General features: G+C 40.8%; 1 long non-coding RNA gene across 1 annotated transcript; it reads right to left on the minus strand.

Annotated features, from left to right (window-relative positions):
- Nucleotides 1-964: 964 nt before the first annotated feature.
- Nucleotides 965-20,491, minus strand: LOC134492237 (uncharacterized). The gene is made up of 3 exons (XR_010067406.1): nt 20,378-20,491; nt 11,087-11,134; nt 965-2,255 (listed from the first exon to the last, which is right to left on the minus strand). It is a non-coding gene; the product is annotated as an uncharacterized LOC134492237 (long non-coding RNA).
- Between the last annotated feature and the right edge of the window lie 1,936 nt (nt 20,492-22,427).

Genomic DNA, 22,427 nt, shown 5'->3' on the forward strand with positions numbered 1-22,427 from the left:
TGTTTGAAAAATATTTTTTTCATAACCATCCTAATTTACCACAAACATAACAGAAAATGTGAATGTAATTAAATGGAAATACTATAAAAAAAAAATAATTCTGTTATTTTTGCAAATAATTTGTGAAAATAATCATCTTCATTGTAGAACTTGCTAAAGATCAAATGTTTCTTCCCAAACACTAAGCTGTTCTTTTATTCTGGAAGTATAGTGAATCAGTTATGACATAATCTGTATCTTTCTCTTTGATTCTAGAGATTTTTAATCAGAGAAACTCTTTGGCACATTCAGGTCAGTAAGATCCTAAAACTGTCTTATCCCTTTCTGGTTACCTTGGTATTGTTGTTGTTTATTTGTTTAGTCGTTTAGCTCATGGCATCATTGAGGTGCTCAAGCTCCAGCACCACAACAAGGTAACGATCCTTTGCTGAAGACCTTGGTATACAGGCTACTTATTAAATAAGTTCTTTGCTAAATCTACTGCTAAATTCAGTTGATTTCTAAAAATTTCAATCTATTGTCATTATGAGGTCATTACCTCTTCTACTACAATGAACACCTTCCCTAGTAACAAATTAGTTTGACTAACTGTAGCTTGATAGCTTACATTGGCTCCTTGACCACCTTCATGCATATCCATTGTTTCTGCAGGCTGAGACCAGCATTGAACAAAGGATTTGGATAATCCCATTAAGATCCTTTGAAATTCTACAGATATTTCTACATAAAGAGTAAATTCAGTCTATGATATTTTGCATGCTATTATTTGTTCCATGTATGGGATTATTAAAGGGAAGTTGGATGTGGAGGAGAAATTGAACATACACAGCAGCCAATATCAGATTATATATTTATTTATGGCATATGTACTTTACCATTCATAGATTTCTCACTCTTTCACTATATACTTACTTAGGGTGGAAGGTGAGTAATAATCTCCCATGTCAAATCTAGCCCTCATAGGGGTACAGCATTGTAGCCTTCAAAATATTCAATTTCTATCAGGCCTAGCTAGTACAACTAATGGTTAGCGTGAGGGCACCTGCTGTCACATGATGTATAGAGCGACATAGTTTTCTACTGATGATCTGCAACACAGGGATTTTAAGATTCCAGATGAAAAAGGCACTTTCAGTATTATTGATGCATAGAATGTGCCATGCTTCAGCAAGAATTCTAGTTTCTTTTTCTGCAGTTCTGTTCCAAGCACCTGCACAGATGTGATTGTTCTTCACTAGATGTTTCCCCATGTTAATCTGATGTCTTGAAAAACTGCAATGTTTAACAATCTGTGAAAACACATTGCTTTTGAAAAGATTATGACTTCTTGCTGGAAGGCCAACATATAAGACAGGATGGTAAATTTTTCAAGTGCTGGACACCATTGCATGGTTTTGTAGGATGGTGTAGATGCCAAAAAGAAAAAAACCCACCCATGTCTTAATTTCACCCCTAATATTTCATACCATCTGTGAAATGCTTATATCTCAAGCAAAAAAACCCTTTTAATATATCAAAATATTGGTATACTTTCTAAGATCTTATGATTTCTGTATTGTTGCTAGAAATCCTGTGAGATCTCATATAAGAAAGCCGTGATGATGATGATGATGATGATGATGATGATGATGATGATGCAACTAATTCCATTTGCAATTATCTCTAGGGGCCCTTCATTTCATCTGGTTGGTTTTCTGCATCCTCTCTTAGCCACCCATAGCTTTCTTTCCCTCTGCCCTGTCAACTCACCAAACTTGCTAGGCTTAGGCTTTCTGCACATCAGTCTGACCACAGCTTTTGTTTTCTTTCCAAAGTCTTGAGATGTTTTGATTCTGTAGAGCAAAGTAAGGAATTTCTTGCTAGGATTGGCATTATTTGTTGGGAATTGATCTCCAGATGGGTTAGAAAGACAAGCTGTTTTATGGAAAGAAACAAGGTCCTTTATGGGAAGGTTGATGATAATAAGGCACCTTTGGGTTCTAGCTTGGTTTATAATGAATAAGATCCACTTGGCTATATCTGTATTTAACAGCTGTGATTGCATTAAATTCAGATCAGTATGTGTGTATGATACTAAACAAACAAACAAACAAACAAACAAATAATCGTAACGCCTTCTTCCAGTCTCATTACATTATTTCTTTGCTTTCTTCTTTCCACGGCCAGCACGTTTTGTCTTCTCTTCCACTTCTATCTTCTCCTCAACAATAGGCTCTTCCTCTTCTTCTAATTCCTTAACATTGGCAGTATAAATACTGAATACAGATAAAAATGAAAGAGAAGGTTGCATTGTAGATTGCATAGTAAAGTCACATACAATCACATTCACTGACGACTTTAATAACCTATGGCCAGGAGGGCAGTAATAGATAAAAAATAAATGTTCCATTCTCATATTTCTGATATGGGCACTAGTATCCATTTTAAGACCACATTGTGTATGGAGCTTGGCAGAGATTCTATTAGGCACCAGAGTTTCTTCTGATCACCCCAGGGATCAATCCACTGATGTACAAAGATCTCTTAACTCAAGGGGAAAAAATCATTAAAATAGTATGTATTACATCCAAGCATTAATGGGGAAGGGAAGGGAAGGGAAGGGAGGGAAGAAGGGAAGGAAACTCTAGAATTCTCGAAATCTGTGGATATTGTGAAATAACAACTAAGAAATAGATACAACCTGGTGTTTTAAAAAGGCACATTTCTGACAAAGAAAGTTATAGAAATAGGTAAGCAATGACTGATTAAATGTTTTTAAAATGAAAGCTGGCTGGACTGAATTTCTATTAACAAGTGATATTAATGCCCTTTAAAGTTTATGAAAAGCCAAAGCTGCACTATTTGACAGGCTCTTCCGATAGATACCTGCCTTCCTCTTACGCTTGCTTCTTTGTTCTCTGGCTGCCACCTTGTAACAAAAACCTGAATACAAGTCTCAGAAGCACATGCATTATGAAAAGTTAATAGATACAAATTTAATTTGCATAATTTATTATGAAGGCATAACTCAAGTTTTGTTAGAAAATGCAAGTAAGACTATATTCAAAGGACATTCCACAGGTTTAAGTTGCAAAAAAATCCATTAACTTAATAGAATTGCTGTCTGAGAATCTGATTATAGATACAGTATATTCCAGATTATTATACTTCCTCAAGCATTTCTTATATCAGGAATGATCAAACTTTCAGGTACAACTGCACAATCTTACTCAAGCACCAAAATATTTTTGCAGATTACCACACCACTTATTTCTGTGAAAAGTGAGGGGAGCAAATGGACTTGTTCTGAGTTCCCATAGCTTCCTGTGGCTACAACCCTGGAAACTTTTAAAGTTGTGTTCAGTATGTAACACAAACAATCAGTGTGTTTTAAATGGGACTGTTTTGATTCAGGCTACAAACAAAGGATATTCTCAATGTCTTTAACACTATTCACCATTTACCTGTTCAGTTTAGTTTTCGTTTAGTGGATATTTCTATGATTCTTTATAGGGCCATTAAGGAATTGGACAGCATATACATTTAAATAAATACACATTTATAACAAATAAATGAAATAAAATATAAAATAAAATAAACCACCTTATTACATGAAGCCAAATCCAGCCTACTACTTTCAAAAAGGGTGGGTCAATTTTTTCAGGATACTCTCATACAAGGCATGAATTTGAATGGCTGTTTCTACTTAGCATCTGCTATACAGTACATGGGTATATTGCCTCTGTACAGGGAGATTTCTCAGGAAAGGCGGTATTTCATTCAGGCTGTTACAACTTGTTCACTGGTTATGGCTTCAAGGAAGCACACCTCTGGGAATGTGATGCATCTTATCTTCTTTTTAACCACTTAAATGATTGCTCTTGGATCCCTCTGAGTACATCCAAAAGATTCACCCTTTCCAGCAGTGTCCAGAGTCTCCAGTCCAGCTTTGTCGTGCTTCAAGTCCTCAGCTTTGCCCAGGATCTCCAGTTCAGCCTTATTGTGCTTCCAGCTCCCAGCCTTGACCAGAATCTCCAGTACAGCTTTGTCATGCTTTTGACCTTCAGCCTTGCCTTAGATCTCCAGTCCAGACTAGCCATGTCCCAGTTGCCCAACATTGTTCAGGAACTTCAGATCTATCTTGTTGTGAATCAGGTTTTCAATCTAGTCTAGAACCTGTCATCCAGTCCAGCTGTTTCAAGCTCGCCTAGTCAAGAATCTCCAGTCTAGCCCAGTTGTGTGTCAAGCTTCCAGCCCAGCCCAGAATCTCCAGCCAAGTCCAGCTTTGCTTTGAGTTATCAGCCTTGTTCTGAGTCTCCAGCCCAGTGTACTCAGTCCAGCCTGAGTTGCCTAGTTTGGCCAAGTTCTGCCTCTAGAGCCAAGTCTTGCCTGGTGGTTCCAGTTTGGTCTCACCCAGTTCTCTGGTGCCAGCCCAGTTTGAGTGCTCCACTGTTTTACCACAGTCTCCTCCTGCAGCCTTGCCGGTTTCTCCGTTGTTACCCAGTTGGTCTTGATTGGAACCAGCTTACCTCTTGACCATAAGGACTTATTTATTGTAAATAGTTACTTAATAAAGAGTGGTTTTCATAGTAAACCTGCCTGGCTGCCTCATAGTCTGAACAGGACAGATTGTCTCCAGCCAAAAGGAGCAGCCAGCATGGACAACATGCAGTTGGTGCAGCAAGTCACCCTGCTGACTGCTCAATTAAATCAATTGCAAAACCAGCAACCTGCTGCCGCCTCAGCCATAGCTCCTTGTCATAAGTGCCCAGTCACCACCCCAGAGAAATTTGATGGAACTTTGAAGAACTTCCCAACTTTTATCGCACAATGTCAGTTATATCTGGGCCTTCGATCGGAGGATTTTCCAACAGATCATCACAAGGTTGGTTTCATCATCAGTCACCTTTCAGGGTCAGCAGCCAAATGGACCTGCCCTCTGATCACACAACAAAGTCCTCTGCTTGATATTTTCTATGGTTTCTGTCAGCAGTTGCAGATGATGTTCAAAGAACCAGTCAGGATTCAAACTGCCAGTGGACAGCTGTGTGAACTAAGGCAGGGAAGGTGACCTGTGGCTGAATACATCAGTGATTTCTGCATACTAGCCCAGGACTTTACATGGAACGAAGACTCATTGGTGGATCAATTCCAACAAGGCCTGTCGGCTGAAATCTTAGATGGGCTTATTCACACGGACTGTCCCTCTTCACTACCAACCTTAATGCAGCTGTGTCTAAAGATTGACAGGTGTCTCCAACAGAGAAAAGTTTTTTGTCATGCCAGATTAGGGCTGCCTATAATTCCTCGCCAGTGGTGTTCTGCTACTTCCAAAGAGCCGATGCAACTGGGAGGAGCGAGATCAAAGCTGATGCCCTCGGAGAAAGACTGATGAAGGCATGAAGGACTGTTTATACTGTGGTGGTCCTGGTCATCTAGCCATGAATTGCCCGGCGAAACAGAAATCATAGCTGCTGCCAGGAAACGGGTCCTCCCCAACTTAAAGGGACAGTTAAATTGGGCTAAATCTGCTTCAGGCAGAGTTCAGCTGTCACACCTCTCCTTTTCCAGGCATCTCTTTGTGGAAGTTTCCTTGCATCTGCCCAAAGACTTAGAAATCCAAGTTCAAGCCATGATCAATTCTGGAGCTACCATGAATTTCATGGACCTCAAATTTGCTAGGCAATGGGGGATTCCCCAGAAGTCCATTCACCCTCCTCTGTTGGTAGAGTCTATAGATGGTCATTTGTTGAGTTCTGTTCTGGTGTCTAATGCAACCCCCAGCCTGATCATGCATATAGGGGAACATTTGGAAGAAACTGAATTTCGCCTTGCTGCCACTGCCCAATTTCCCATAGTGCTGGCTATGGAGTGGCCAAAAACCCATGAGCCCCACATCAAGTGGGCAAGAACTGAAGTCTCATTTCCCAGTCCACGATGCTCCTCCCACCTTACTAGCACCCTAGCGTCCAGTCGAGTACAGCCTCTGAATTCCTTGATTCCTCCTCAACTGCAAGAGTTTTTGGACGTCTTTGATGAGAAGGAAGCAGATCAACTGCCACCTCATTGCCTGTATGATTGTGCCATCGACCTGGTAGAGGGGGCCAAGCTTCCCACAGGAAGAATTTATTCGCTGTCGGAACCAGAGTGAGCTGCCCTGCGAGAATTCTTGGATACCAACTTTAAAAAGAGGTTCATTCAACACTACCTCTCTGCTAGCCACCCCAGTTCTCTTCATCAAGAAAGTCTGGTGAGCTGCATCTTTGCTGCGACTATTGTCGCTTAAATGAAATAACCGTCAAGAACTGGTACCCGTTGCCCTTAATAGTGGAGCTATTGGAGAGAATCAAGGGGGTCTGGGTCTTTACCAAGTTGGTAAAGACCCGTGGGGCATACAACTTCATTTGAATAAAGAAAGGCGACGAGTGGACGACCATGGTCCGAACCCAGTACAGGCATTATGAATATACGGTCATGCCCTTCAGATTGTCAAATGTTCCTGGAGTGTTTATGCGCTTCATGAACGATGTGTTTTGAGACCTGTTAGATCAAAATCTAATTATCTATTTAGACATCTTGATCTTCTCTTCTTCCTTATCCGAACATTATCAGCACATACATGCAGTTCCGCAACACCTTCAAGCAAATTGTTTGTATGCCAAATTGGGGAAATGCCAATTTGCTCAAAGCACCATAGATTTCCTGGGACACAGAATCTCTCACGCTGGGCTGGCGATGGAGCCAGAGAAATCCAAGACCCTGCAATCCTGGCAATCTCCTCGTAGGGCTAAAGACGTTCAGAGATTGCTGAGTTTTGCAAACTACTATAGAACTTTTATTCCTCAGTTTGCCAAGCTTACTGCTCTGCTTTCAGACCTGCTCAAAGAGAGATCCCGATTTCATTGGGGTGAAGTCAAGGAACAAGCCTTTCAACAACTCAAGGCAGCCTTCATGACCAAGCCTATTCTCAGACACCCCAATCCTAGCCAACCCTTCTTCATAGAAACGGATGCCTCAGAGGTGGCAATTGGAACCATCCTCTTGCAGAGGGACATCAAAACTGGCACCCTGTGTCCTTGTGAGTACTACTCGTGAAAACTGTCGCAGGTGGAAGGTGCCTATACCATATGGGAGAAGGAGCTGTTGGCAATCAAGGTTGCGTTTGAAGTCTAGCGGCACCATCTGGAGGGAGCTCAGCAAGTGGTAGAGGTGAGAACTGATCACCAAAGCCTAGAGCATTTAAAGACAGCTCGAAACTTGAACCAGCATCAGATTCATTGGTTGTTGTTCTTTTCGTGATTCAACTTTCAAGTCACATACATTCCTCGTGGGCAAAATCAAAGAGCAGATGCTCTATCTAGAAAACCAGAGTATGAGAGGGGTGCTCTTCCCCTGCCTCCTCACCCAGTAATTCCTGTAGAGAAATTTGCAGCAACTCAAGCCGGTGGAGATTTGCTCCAACAACTCCAGAAACAGCAGCAAAATGACCAATTCGCAGCATTATGGAATTGGAACCATCAACTGCTATGTTTCCAAGGCTGCTACTATGTACCCCCTGGGGAACTTTGTGAAAAAATACTTCATTGATGCCATGATAATCCAGCTGCAGGCCATTTTGGATTTTTCAAGTCTCTGAATCTCTTGTCTTGGGAATTCTGGTGGCTTCGCATGTTACATGATTTCAAGCAATATGTCCTTTCTTGTCCAGAGTGTCGAAGGGCGAAGAATCAGATGGGCAAACCTGAGGGACTTCTCATGCCACTTTCTCCCAGAGAAACCTTGGGAGGCGGTATCAATAGATTTTATCACTAATCTTCCAAGATCAAATGGGGCCACAGCTATCCTCATCATTGTAGATACCTTAACTAAGATGGCACATTTTATCTCATATCCAGGATTACCCAAGAGACTGCACAATTGTATATCCAAAACATCTTTTGCCTCCATGGACTTGCCAAAAGAATAATAATTGATTGTGGTGAACAATTTACAGCAAAATTCTGGAAGGTGCTTCTTCAAAACTTAAAGATACAGGGAAATCTTTCATCCTCTCACCACGCCCAATCAGATGGAGAGACTGAATGTGTTAATGCCACCTTAGAACAGTATTTAAGGTGTTATGTTAACTATCAGCAGGACAACTGGTTTGAGCTTTTGGCCGTAGCCAAATTTGCTTACAATAATTCAGTACATTCATCTACTAAGAACATGCCTTTTATGGCCACATATGGTTTCCAACCCTGTTAATTTCCCCTGGAACCACCACATTCCTTGGTCCCTGCCTCTGACTGCTTCCTAGAAGAACTCCAAGCCTGTCATCAGGTATTGTGGAACCAGCTGGATCAAGCCAAGGACAATTATAAAAGATTCACTGATTGTCACCAGAAGGAAGGCAACAAATTGGCAGTAAGAGATTACCTTTGGTTATTGACGCAAAATCTGCCTTCAGCATGCCCTTCGAACAAACTAGACCACACATTCATGGGGCCATTTCCTATCGAAGTAATCATCAATCCTGTGGCCTTCCACCTCACCTTACCCAGGCACATGAAAATACACCCAGTATTTCACTGGTCTTTGTTGGTTCCCTCCACACCTCCAAGTCCGCTGAGAACATCTAAGCCTGTTCCACCACCCGTATACATCAATGGGGAACCAGAATACAAAGTCTCTCAGATTCTAGATTCTCAAGAGAGGTATGGGAAGCTCCAATACCTCATCAAATGGAAGGCGTATGATCCAGAAGAAAATTCTTGGGAGTTGGCTTCAGATGTACACGCCCCAAGAAAGGTCTGTCAGTTCCATTTATGCTACCCTCTGAAACCAGGCCTGAAAAATATGAGGGAGGGGGATCCGGCGGGGGAGGGGGGATAGTGTGAGGTTTTGGCCAACCTCTGACTCAGAAAACGAAACTCTTTCTGAGTCAGAAGGGGAAACAGAAACATACCAGGCAGAAATTGGGAAAGCAAAACCCAGAAATGACTCCGCAGAGTGGGAAAAGTCACAGATGCTGATTGGCTAGTCTTCAGAGGAGGATTTGAATCCTCCAATCAGTGCGCACGAACCACAGGCAGAAAAGCGTGCAAAGGAGAATGCAACCCAATTGGCTGCAGAAGGGAATAGGCACACAAAGGATCAGTGTAAAAGGCAGATGCTCAAAGAGCAAGCTGCTGGAGACAACTGATCCTTCGAGCTCGCAGTTCCAGCAGAAGAATCCTTACCCGCATCTGAAGCCTCATCTGTAGCCAGAGGGGAATCAGAGCCAGTGTTTCCTATTGGAGAGGACTTGGATCCTGCTACCACTGCCACAGAGCATCTTCTCCCTGAATCTCAGCTTCATGTCCAGCTTTGGACCTCTTCATTGTCATTGTGTGCATTCCAGATGGATTTCCATCCTGGCTTTGAGTTTCCAGCTGTGTCCAGAGTCTCCAGTCCAGCTTCGTTGTGTTACAAGTTCTCAGCTTTGCCCAGGATCTCCAGTTCAGCCTTATTGTGCTTCCAGCTCCCAGCCTTGACCAGAATCTCCAGTACAGCTTTGTCATGCTTTTGACCTTCAGCCTTGCCTTAGATCTCCAGTCCAGACTAGCCATGTCCCGGTTGCCCAACATTGTTCAGGAACTTCAGATCTATCTTGTTGTGAATCAGGTTTTCAATCTAGTCTAGAACCTGTCATCCAGTCCAGCTGTTTCAAGCTCGCCTAGTCAAGAATCTCCAGTCTAGCCCAGTTGTGTGTCAAGCTTCCAGCCCAGCCCAGAATCTCCAGCCAAGTCCAGCCTTGCTTTGAGTTATCAGCCTTGTTCTGAGTCTCCAGCCCAGTGTACTCAGTCCAGCCTGAGTTGCCTAGTTTAGCCAGGTTCTGCCTCTAGAGCCAAGTCTTGCCTGGTGGTTCCAGTTTGGTTTCACCCAGTTCTCTGGTGCCAGCCCAGTTTGAGTGGTATTTTAGATCATGGACGATCATCTCCAGTTCCAGCGGTGCCACGTGCCCTAGCTTGTTCCAGTTTTCCAGCTCCTGTCAGCAAATGCTGCTCCACTGTTTTACCACAGTCTCCTCCTGCAGCCTTGCTGGTTTCTCCATTGTTACCCAGTTGGTCTTGACTGGAACCAGCTTACCCCTTGACCATAAGGACTTATTTATTGTAAATAGTTACTTAATAAAGAGTGGTTTTCATAGTAAACCTGCCTGGCTGCCTCATAGTCTGAACAGGACAAGTTGCTTCAGACAAAAACAAAAAACCCTAAGAAAATTTGACCAGTGATTTACTTTTTCAACAAAGATAAATCATTTAGGCCTATATTGGGCCTGAATTCATTTTCTCAAAAAGGCATGGAAATATCTCTAAATAAATCTGAGAAAACCATGGTTTGAAGGCAGAAAGCTTTTAAAAAAATTCTTTGGAAATCAAGGAAAGCAGTACAGTAATATCTCAATTCTCATTATTTAAAAGGTAGCATTTACCAACAAAAAAAAAGAGGGGGGGCTGATATAACAATATCCCCTCAGACCCTGGTGAACTAAACTAAACACCACAGACTGTAACTTATGTCCTTTTCTCTTCTATTCTGTGTAGAGCAGGAAGAGGCAACCTGATGCATCCAGATATTTTGGACTGTAGCTCTCCAAATGCCTTCTTGCTGTCCTTGCTGCAGGTGCTGATGAGAGTCAACATCTAATAAAATCTGGAGGGCACCTGATTGCCTACCCTGTCTAATATGATGCCTGTTCTATTTTTTTCCTTTTCTTTTTAAGCCAATTCAAAACCCACTGACTTGTTCAAGAAAACAGATGAAATTTACATGTCTTTTTCCTAGTGCCAGATGGTCTCAAGTGGCAGATGATGGAGCAAAAAGTAAAAGTAACATGTACTGAGCTAGAAGGGTAACAGGCTGATTTGATATCAGGAAGTCTGTATTATAAAAATCTCATAATTTCTTAGTTATACATTCTTGCCACTATGTTTGTTTATATTATCTATTGATAAATTTATAAACCACTTCAGTCAAGGCTAGTCTCAGCAGTATGCAAAAGCAACAGCCACAGCCAATGCATTAATAACAGTAACTTGCAATAACAATTTGTTTCCCACTCTTACTATTTAATCACACTGACCTTTCTATACTTTGGTAAGAGGGCTTCTTCGGAGGTTCAGCAACAGGACTGGGGAAAAAAAACAAATCTCTTTTGAAGACCATGCATAGACCTTTGGTTCTGTCACACGTGCTCCCAACCTGTTGAGCCATGCAGATTTTGTCAGCCCCCCCTTGCTTTCTACCTGGGCTTTCCAGATATGTAGGTATGGCTTGAGCAGACAAAACACACACAGCCCTGGTCAACAGCTGGGATATAATTAGGGACACACACAGAGACCCAGTGAATTAAAGTACAGTAACAGCAAAACTTTACTGGTTGCAATGTACATTTGTTCTTTTTCACACGAACACAAACACTCATCCACACTTACTCACATCCTTCCTAACTAGGCTGCCAGGCATTAGCCAGAGGGACAGAAGCCACCAAGTCTGGATCTAAAGACGACTCAAGAAGTGGGTGGGCTTTGGGACCCCTTTTATCCCCAAAAGTCCTTGCTTTGTTGATTCACAAGACTGGCAGCTACTCTGGCCGTGTTAATTTACAAGTCTGGTAGCTGTTGATGGGATGGGGGGGTAGTTTCCAAGTGTTCAGGCCCAACTTCCTTTGTCTGGTTCAGGTGACAGTTTTCCTTTGTTTCCTCAATGACTTGTTTCCTTCTTATCTACCTCCCTGAAGGGATCTATTAGACAAGTTTCTTGGCTTTTTGTCCTCTCTGCTTACTGTTTGCTTCATCTTTAGTTATGGCAGCTTCAGCCTAGTCTCACAGTTCCGCCCATTATGCACATCTGCAATGAACTGCTCAAATGCTTATCTTACCTTAAACCAAAGTTGCAAATAATACAAACTGAGAATATATAAACAAAACATCTTGGATTGCAGTGTGGCAGAGTGGTCAAGGCAGCAACATCCTCAGGCTCCTATCACTTACATCAGAATGGCAAAAGCAGCTCCACACCACAAGTTCCACCTCTTTGGGTGTGCACATTGCATGTGGAAAAGGGTTGGGACTTGTGATACAATACCTAATGCTCTGGCATCCCTATAGCCCTTGCCCTCCCTGTGGACACCACTGGGTTAAGGCATTTGATCTAGGACTAAGGAGATCTACATTCAAGTCCACCCTCAGCTGTGGATGCTCACTTTGGGTCTGTCAGCCCAAGCAGCCCCAAAGGAAGAGCAAGGGGGAGAAAGGGGAAAACATACTTACCCCCAATTGTCATGGGTCCCATAAGTACGTACACATCAAGAGGAAGAGTATGAAACTTTGAAGACTAATGCACTGTTAGTTTTTTGTAGAAAATGAGTTAAGTGCTCTCTCTTGTTCACACACTCACACATCCCACCATTTTATCAAATGTATTATTGCTTTTATGAAACTTAGAGTCACGTTGTAGCAGTCAGAATGCTGGACTGGGATCCCAAATCCAAGGACTTACGTGACCACAGAGCACAGTGAGTGATAGCTCAGTTATTTTTCCTCAACCCATACTGTCTCACAGAAATATAGTATGAACCAATATACACAAATTAAGGTCCTTAGAGGAAAGACAGAATATAGAAGTAAGAACATTGTGTTTTTGTTCCACGCTTATCTCCATTTTATCCTCACAACAGTGCTGCAAATTACATTAAGTTGAAGCACATGAACACTCACTCAGTTTCTTGGATGAAGAGCTGGGACTTGAACTCAGACCCAACAGTCTAAGCATTATCCTTCCCTGCCCTCTCCCGTGCTAACTTCAGGCTTAGGCAACATGTCATCCACTAAGTAAACTATTCCAATATCACAGACCACAAGAAAGAAGATCTCCTACTCCAAGAGCCACACACACCCAATGAATTAGAGCTCAGTGCTCATGCTTGAAAAATATCCCTGTGCCTACTGTAGTTACGTGTCACACCGATGCCACTTAGATCACAAACTGACTGTTCATACCATACAAAAAACTGGAGTGAGATGCTTTCAAATGCCAAGAGGTGCAGAAAGCAAGTCTGCAAAGGGTTAAGTAATACATCTTGGCACAGAGCGCTTACTACCTGCTGAAGATTCCCGAGAAGTAGAACAGCTTTATCTTGTGTAAGTCATGGCCTGATCACTTAATTATTTTTAATTTGACAATTCAATCGACACACGGAGTAGGAAATAGATGATCTACACAAGAGCAAATGCTATTCTGATTAGCTGGTGATGAATGACAATAGGTTGTCCCTTGGCTTCCTTCTACACCAGCCACATAAACAAACACAGAACTTGGATTGCTAAGAGTCAAAAGCTTATGACTTCCTATAGAAGATTTCAAGCTTTCTTTAGTGTGGGAATTATCAAAAATCTCACACACAGTTGGCATTTTTATGTGAAAGTTTGATGGCTTCACATAAAATTGCATGCAATTTTCTGCTTCAGTTTGTATGTATGATGTGTGTGTGTGGTGTGTGCACACCTGCACCATAGTGTGGGATTGTACGCTGATGCTTGAAAAGACTGCCAATCCCCAGCTTAGAATCACAGAATGCAGGAGTTGTAATGGACCTTGGAGATCATTTAGTCCAAGATGGGCCTTTGGCTCGATCCAGTAGAGCTCTTTTTTTTTCCCATCAAAGTTTAGTTGGATATAGTTATGAAATGGGATGCTCATATCCAACAAAGGATATATTAGATGTAAAGACTGCACAACACATCAGATTTTTATTCAGCACTTGTAGTATGATTGCGGAAACTCACGGAAATTCTCTTTTCCAAGCTGTTCTGAATAGCACAAATGACACTGTTTTCTGTTGGGATGGTCTGTCCATATCAGCAAACTAGGTAAGCTTCATAGGGCAGCTAGTTAAGTTGGGCACCAAATCCAAATAAAAATCCAAATAAAAAATTTACAAATTTTGTGGGAATGGGGGTACCAATTGCATGGTTTGTCTAGGGCACTAGCATCTAGCCTAGGACTGCTACTGCTTCTTTGTATTCACTCAACTAGCTCAGTTCATGGGAAAGCTAAAGTAGAAACTACTTCTACCCTCATAGGAAGCCGCTGGACATCCAGGTAAAAACACACACATGCAGCAGAAACTTTGTTCATCCTTGTATTATCTACTTCCCAATTAAAATGGAGACAGAGCACAGCCAAGACTCCTCTTTTCCTTCAGATTTGTGCTTCTGTGGCTGCAGTGATGCCTTCTGAATGAAAGATGAGGGATTGCATCTTGATCTAAAGAGACACCATCAATTTCTTTTTCTTATCCCTGCACAAAGTCTAAGGAAGATTTAGTTTACAGTTGGGCCAGATAAGGACTTGAACAAATCCCAGAGGGTCAGCAAAGTAATTCACTCCTATGACCCAGGCTTCTCCAAAGCTCAGGGGCCTTACTATAGCAAGGAGAATGCCTTTTGCAAAGGCCAGCTTATTGGATGCTTTGTTAAGTGAAGTTATGGCTATAGCAGCAAATATATCCTGGCAATAAAAACATAGTATTTTGCTCTTTATTCATCTGGTTTTGGGACAGAAGTTCACACAGAAAGTCAGAGCTCTGAATTTCACCAGCATGAACTTGGCTTTCACTGAGGGGGTCATTAACAATAAAAGGAATAAAAGAATCCAAATGTGTCCGTATATTTGTACTGTTGTGAGCTGAATTTGTAAGAAAAAAAGGTATATATTTCCAGTATTTCTTAGGTTCCCTCACTTTTAAGGTGTGATTTGTATATATATTTATGTATACATACATCATCATCATCATCCATATCACCAAACACTCCTCAGCAAATTCATCTCTTATGAAACAAGCCAAAAGGTACCACATGGTATTCAGTCTAATGAGGAAGACAGAAGCGAGCTACATCTGTTCAAATATACAAAATCAAACATGCAAGAGAAAGGAATGGCTTTGTTTGTATGACAAAGAGTAAGTGCCATGATATCTATGGATATTGTGCATTAAAAAACTGAAAACTAAAATGCCAGGAACCCTCAGTATTTATCAAAATGACATCTAAAAATGAAACAACAACTCAAGGCCAGCTGAAACCTTAGATCTGTAGTCCTTAAAATGTAATCTATTCTTTATTTTAAGGAAGAACCCACCATTCCATACAGACCCTACGATTAAAAGTACTATTTCTTTCCCTACTTGACTACTGTAATCTTCTCTGGTCTCCACTTGTTCCTTAGGATTTTTTTTTCACTCTGCAGAAAATAATAGTGAATTCATTCACTGCTCAAACATGTGACAACCATCTTATTTCCTCTCTCTCTTCGCATTCATCAAAACTGAATTTCAAGTTCTCTGTTTGCTTTTGATTTCAGGCTATTTTTACTAATCATACTCCAAGTTCTAGGTTTAACTCTTGTTTTTTTATACCAGTTGAAATTAAGCTTATATTAGTGTTTGGCCAGAAATGCTACCCCAAAAGATATCCACTGCAAGAGAAGGAAGAACTGATGCCTCACCATCATGTCTCCCAGCAAGCTCCCACAGATTTTTTTAATCCTCATTTCTCCTTCTCACTTTTCAAAGTGAGACTACTCTGTGCTGCACAGGTCTGCTTCAACCAAGAAAGAGAGCTGGGTTCTGCCAGCCATGTGATCTAGTTCTGTAGCCACTGGGCAGATGACAGGGATTCCATTGCTTCTACCAAGAAGAGGTTTCAAGTGGATGAATGTTTTACTATTTTGATCACTTTAATGTGGGGAGGGGTCCCGCCATTTTGTCCAATTCTCTGGCTATCCACAGATTGTTTCTGGGTGCTATGGCCATGAGAACAGAACTGGATATGCTGCCAGCACTAGCATAACCTTGCAGGACTAGTCAAGGATGGAGGTTTCTGCCACTTCACCCTGCACCCCTCTTCTATGACCGTGGCCTGTCAGCTGGGATATTTGGGGTGTGGGTTTAGTGCTTTTTCAGAATAATGCTAGACCCGCATCCAGTAAATAGCCCCACTGACAGATCACAGGTGCAGAGCAGCCATGTCTGCCGGATGTTAGCCAGGCAACATGACAGATGGCTATGCCTACTGTTCCAAGCACCCAAATACACCCAACCCAGACTTCTCCCAACTCACTTTGTTTTCCTGCTGGTAGCAATGTTTGATGGGAGGGGAAATATAGCTGGTGGAACATAGCAATTGCATTCTTGCTCTGCAATGAATCAGTAATTACAGCATGACTTGCTAGCCTCATTACTATGGCAGTATGGGCTTGGCAACTGAGGCAGCAAATTTTGTGCTGGCTCGGGGACTGGAAGACAGCATTTTAACATCACTATCTGGCTGTGCCCCTTGTATACCCACTGTTTGTCATAATATTTGCAAAACAGAAACATTTCCACCTAAAAAACCCATTTTTATCAAGGCTGGATGAGAACAGAACAAATAATGAGTAAGATTAGCTACTCTGGTGACTTTATAAAATTTAACTTAATCCTGTTCTTAATCCATAGTGTTGGATTTACTGAATATTGCACTGGGAACTTGCTTTTATCATTCATAGTATCTAAACAGTATTGTTACTGTTCTTTGTATCAGAAAGGTATATTCTACACAGGAAAGAAGGTATTAAGGGAAAGGTGCATCAGAAAATACAATAAGACTTGTAAAAACAGGAGAACTGAGACAAGAAAGTCAGATCTAAGGCTCACGCACTTCACAGTTTCCCTAAACACTTTCTTTTATGGTTCTTGGTCTTAACACTTCTTTCCTGCCTCAAGATAAGCGACACAGCTTTGCAAGAAAGCTAATTTCTAAGGGATAAAGTGAACAGGAAACCTTCATTGTAGTAGACCGGGATTATAGCTTTGTCTAATGAAGTGATCAGCAGAGCTTATTATGAAGACCATCTGAGCGCAGTTCTCTTGTTAAGGCCCAATGCCACCTTGTCATTTCCCTGTATTTTAGCCTCATTCTTTTTCATTCTCAGTCATCTGGGAGTGGAAAGGTAAATTAAACCATCAGCCTGCCTTTTTTTTTTTTTTTAAGCCCAGCAGGTTGCAGTTGTAAAGTAAGTACTGGGACTACTAAATATGCATCATATTCTTCCAAAGTGCATTGCTGAGCGGAAACATTTAGTTTATATTGGCAACAAAACAGGCTCAGTTACTCAACTGGAGGAGTGGGATTTGAAAAATGAGGGCTCTTTCTTTCCCTTATGTGTAGGCAAACATACCGCATATACACCACTCTTCCACTCAAAATCTTTTTCCTAAAGCTGCCTTTTAAACAACAGCCACAGGACTTTCGTTACACATACATTCTCATGATGTGGCAATTGTACCTAAGGATTTCCACCATTTACCCTTCAGTACTTCCCTTTTCAAACCCTTGTAATGAAACAGCCAGGAACCACCATCACATACAAATATAGTTTCTCAATCATCTCCCCCTTCCTGCCTCCCCTCCCGGTACAACAGTGTGGCTAGAAAATAAATGCCATAAGAAGAAACATTATGAGGGTAGACAAATGCATACCCTGTAATTCAAGAAAGTGATTTTTAATAAACTCAGGGTAATAATAACCATAGGAGAAAGGCTAATAGGAAAAGGAGCCCAAGGTGGGTTGTGAGTTCTTTTAAAAAGGAGATGCTAAATGCACAATTATAAGCTATTACCCAAATGTAAAACTGTAGTAGAAGCTAATACGGCTGTATGAAATGTTTAGTGACAATCTGAAAACATAGGAGATGGAAAGAACAACAAATTGGTAAGGAAGGGTACAGAGAGCAGGCATGTTGTCAGGAAAGCTGAAAGCCCAGTGAGTTTAGGTTGATGAAAAAAACCAAGAATAACAAAACAAGCTTCTTCTGAGACATTCAAAATAAAGGAAGAGAGGGGGGAAAAGTATAACAGCTGCTGCAATGTCAGATATACAGTATCTGTGCCAGCAATAAATTAGCTCAGCTGAGATCAGGCAAATCCAGAACTGATTCTGAATTGGTGCAAAATCTCTGTGGAGAAGTCTTCCCTGAAAAGAGGATATGCATTCCATTGGGCAACTGTGAAGTGCTGGTTGGAGGAGTAGGTCACAGGATTAAGCATGACAGAAATATAGTCTGGAAATATCTACTGACCTTGAATGAGTTCAATTCACTAAGACCAGATGGATTTTATCCTAGTATAGTAAAGGAACTGGCTGATCTGGGCATTTTGTGTGTGTGTAAGCCTTCCAGTAAGTGTTGACTCTTGGCAACTGCCAGGACAAGTACCTGCAGTTTTCTTGCCAGGATTTCAAAAGTGGCTTGCAATCTATGAGTACCTTGAAAATAAAGCATTGATTACTAATCCATTTAGCATGGATTTGTTAAGAATAAATATTGCAGACTAATCTTTTTTTATTAGATAAAAAACTTCTTTAATAGAGTGTGGGAATGATGCAGGCATAATATATCTTAATTTCACCAAAATATTTGGCAAAATAAACAATGATATTCTGATTTGTGAACTACTTAGGTTGAATAGCAGATGGAAGCTGACCATAAAAACCATACTCAAAAATGTTCATAAATTCCTTATCAAACTAGCATAAAGTATCAAGTGGAGTACCATAGTTTCAGTACAGGATCCAATTTTCTTCAACATTTTGATTAATGTCATAGATAAAGAGGTAAAGAAGTAACCGAAAGCTGGATGAGATAACTTTCTAGATAAAACTGCAGCAAATATAAACGAAGTTCAAAATGACATGAAATAGGTTAGAGAAGTATGATGTGGCTACTGAAAACAAAAATGTGATTTTAAACTGTATCAATTAAAGTATCATTTCGAAATGATGGGAAATAATGGCTCTACTATATTTTACTTTGATCAAATATCACCCTGAGCATTATATCCAGTTCTGGGCACTGTATTTCAAGACAACTCCAGGAAAACTGAACCTTGCAGAGAAGACAAGGGGACTGGAAACTAAATCTTACAAGGAGGGACTGAGGCACCTGGGCACTTGTAGCTTTGAAAAAAGTGGTTTATGGAGGATATGACAATGCTTTGCAGTGACTGAAAGACCTGTGATACCAAAAAATCAAGACCTGTAAACTACTATCCCATAATGTAGGATGCAGAGTAATGATATAAAGTTACAAGAGACAGGTTCCAATTGATCTAACTTATGATTGACTCCCTTCATTATTCCAACGTCCCTTTGAAGCGGTTTGGGCTAGAATTCTAGCAGCTAAATATTAGGGACACAAATACGAATTTGACTGATGGTCCTTATGCTTGAAGCTCCACCTACCCCATATTATTATTACTATGTGTGCTGCCTTTCAAAATAAATTATTCCCCATAGCACTATGCCACCAAACAATAACTGACATCAGTAGAAAACAGGAGATGTCTGTCCTCTTTCCTCACTTCTCTACATGATATGACATGACGCATGCATAGAACATCAAAATAAGACAATTCTGCAGCCCTGGGTGCCTGCAACCTAGCATTGGTGCTAACATATAGTGCCTTTCTGGTGCTGCTAAGGCCTTATGTCAAATTCTATGATTTTCATACTGCAATTACAGTGCAGAGTTTAAATGCTCTCCCCTGTTTTAAGAGACAGAAGTTTATGCAGGGGAACTCTCCAAAAGAAATTTGTGTCACACTATATTTTAACATCCCCCAGACTACCCACAACAAAGACCCAAATACAAGCAATATTGCTGTTTCTTCCATTATTTGCTTTTATGCAAAAAGCATTTTTTAAAGTATTAACAAAATTCTAGCATGTGTCACCACACCCAATTATTCATAGCAATAGATAGAGATGTTGACCAACTGCAGAAGCATGAATGTAATTTAGGAATGAGGACTGTCAGCTCCCCAATTATTTATTCTGGATGATTATGCAGACCAAGAGAAAGTTGGGAGATTACTTACAATAAATTCACAGCCCATAATCCATCACAAACAAAATATATACTGCATATGCCCAAACCCTTAGGGTCTTTGGGATTTAAATTTCTATTAGCAAGATGATTTTGTTTCTCTTCAGTTCTGCTGCCAGAATACTTAAGACCCCAAACACACATCTCTTTCTAGACAGAAAAAGCTAGATTTCAGCAAACTAAGAAGGCATGTTCCACTCTATGACAATTTGAAGCTGACATTTTCTTGAAGTCCACAACCAATTTTAAACAGATTTCTAGTAGACTTGCTTGCCCCCCAACATAAAATCAGAACAAAAAGTTAGAGATCACTCAAATATATTCTGAATACTGCTAAATAGGCAGTCCATCCCTAAAGAAAATGAATTTCCATTATATTAATACTACCCTGAAATCTCCCAGTTTAGTAAAGCATTTCTTCTTCTATGAAAGAAATGTCTGTTTTCATACCTCACTCTTATGAAGCTTTAGAAATTCTTTAAAAATCCTTCTGGGCAGATTTTAAGCATATTATTTTATGGTGGCCAGGAATGCTGATGTTATTGTTGTCCACAGTTCTGCAACTCCCTGGCCATCCTTGCTTCCTGGTCAGAACAAGCCCCATTGGAGCGGTTTCCTTATGAGGTTTTCCCTTAGGATTTTTTTGGCGGGGTGGGGATGTGTGGCAAGCTTAAGAAAACTGCTTTCAGCTGAAGGAAAACATGGAATTCCTCTTGAAAAATAATTCTCTGTAAAGAGATTTAACCTTTTTCACACCTCAAGTGGCAGATTCACTAAACAATTCTTTATTCCAGGAGGAACACTGCCTTTGGTAGAAGTGATTTTTGCCAGGATTGTGGTCAAGTGAAGGACAGCACCTCATATCACTGTCTTGATCCACAGAAGATTATATTTAAAGAGAAGTATCATATGTAAATTGACCATCATTTGTTAGTCAACACTATCTAAGAATTAACCTGTAAGTAGCCTTGAAAATGTGAAAAATAGCATTACAGGTGGACTATAGTATGCCCAGCAGCAAAGACTTCCAAAAATTACTTTGCATTAACAATTAAAGCAAAGAAGGTATCTGGGTGCATCTACCATCCACCTGCAATACCTTTTAGATATCAATGTAATATAAACCTAAGAAGAATATAAACCTAACGTTCATGGAAATATAAGTTAGGAGGTACTTGACTGAGTTCTTCTTTAAAGTTTCACACAAGCTGCAAACTAGAAATAAGTAACTAGCTTCAGCGCGGTTTCTGTTAGCTCATTTGGCTACAAAGAATTACAGCATTCTTGCAATTGGGAATCCTATACTATCTCAGATCGATGGGTCTGAAATACGCCTTTGAAAGTCAAAATGGTCCAAATTAATGCCTCCAGCAATGAAGGCCTATATATATGAATGTTTCCATATCCAATATTCTAATAGGAAGTGTAGATCCTAATGTATAGTAGTCATGAGGAGGCTTATACAGAACATGGCATTGGGATGGGAGCCCTAGTAAGGGAGAAAGTATACCAAAATACTCCAGAGTTCAGTGACAACTGAAAATACTCAGGGGATACAGCATCCCAACTAATCTGGGGAAAATGGAAACCCTGGAAAGAGAGGGACGAAATGGAATAGCTTACAGCAGCATTTCTCAACCTCAGCAACTTTAAGATGTGTGGACTTCAAGTCCCCATGCTGTCTGGGGAATTCTGGGAGTTGAAGTCCACACGTCTTAAAGTTGCTGAGGTTGAGAAATGCTGGCTTACAGGATGGCGTGATGCGTGACCTGGCCTTTTGGGGAGATGGGTGGTAATTAAATTTGAATAATAAACATTTTTATCATTTAGTCACCGGTCTCTTGGTTTTTGCCTATTTTTCTTCCAATAAAGTGCTTGTGGGTGCACCTCTTTCTAATTCCTGTGATTTGCCTTGTTTTAGCAAGAAGGATATTGATTATTCACTAGAAACATTTAGCAGTCTAAGCAAACAACAGGATGCAGAATGTTTTATTTTTTAAAGCTGCCGTCCCTGTAACAAATTCAACTGACTTCAACTTTTCCTGAAAGCTAATGTGAGAGATTTGTCTTGCTGACCTTTGAGTGGACAGACTTTCCTTTCTGCTGCTTTCTAGCATTCCGTTGCCATGTCGAATGCACCCTGTCAGGGCCTTCAAACTTCTTTCCTGCCCTGAATCCCAGGCAACTCACAATGGGAAGCGGCAAATGCAGCCGCTGCATTTACATGTGCCTCAGAGTTACGGGTTAGGCTAGGACCATTACTCTCTGCTTAGAATAAGTGAGCCATGTTAGCTGAGGGGGATTCACAAGATGCTAATGATCACTCTCATTTTTTTCACTTCTCTTGGGTTTTATTTTTTTAAACTTACAACACACTTCTCCTTGACTGATCATATAGCTGAAGTTATTTCTGATTCTCAGCTCAGTAAAAATATTAACTGCCAAAAGTTAAATCCTGCAAATCATGTATTGTTGCTCTCCCATTGCCAGTTCTTCCTCA

Source organism: Candoia aspera, chromosome 2 (assembly GCF_035149785.1).
Source record: "Candoia aspera isolate rCanAsp1 chromosome 2, rCanAsp1.hap2, whole genome shotgun sequence".
Classification (NCBI taxonomy): Eukaryota; Metazoa; Chordata; class Lepidosauria; order Squamata; family Boidae; genus Candoia; species Candoia aspera.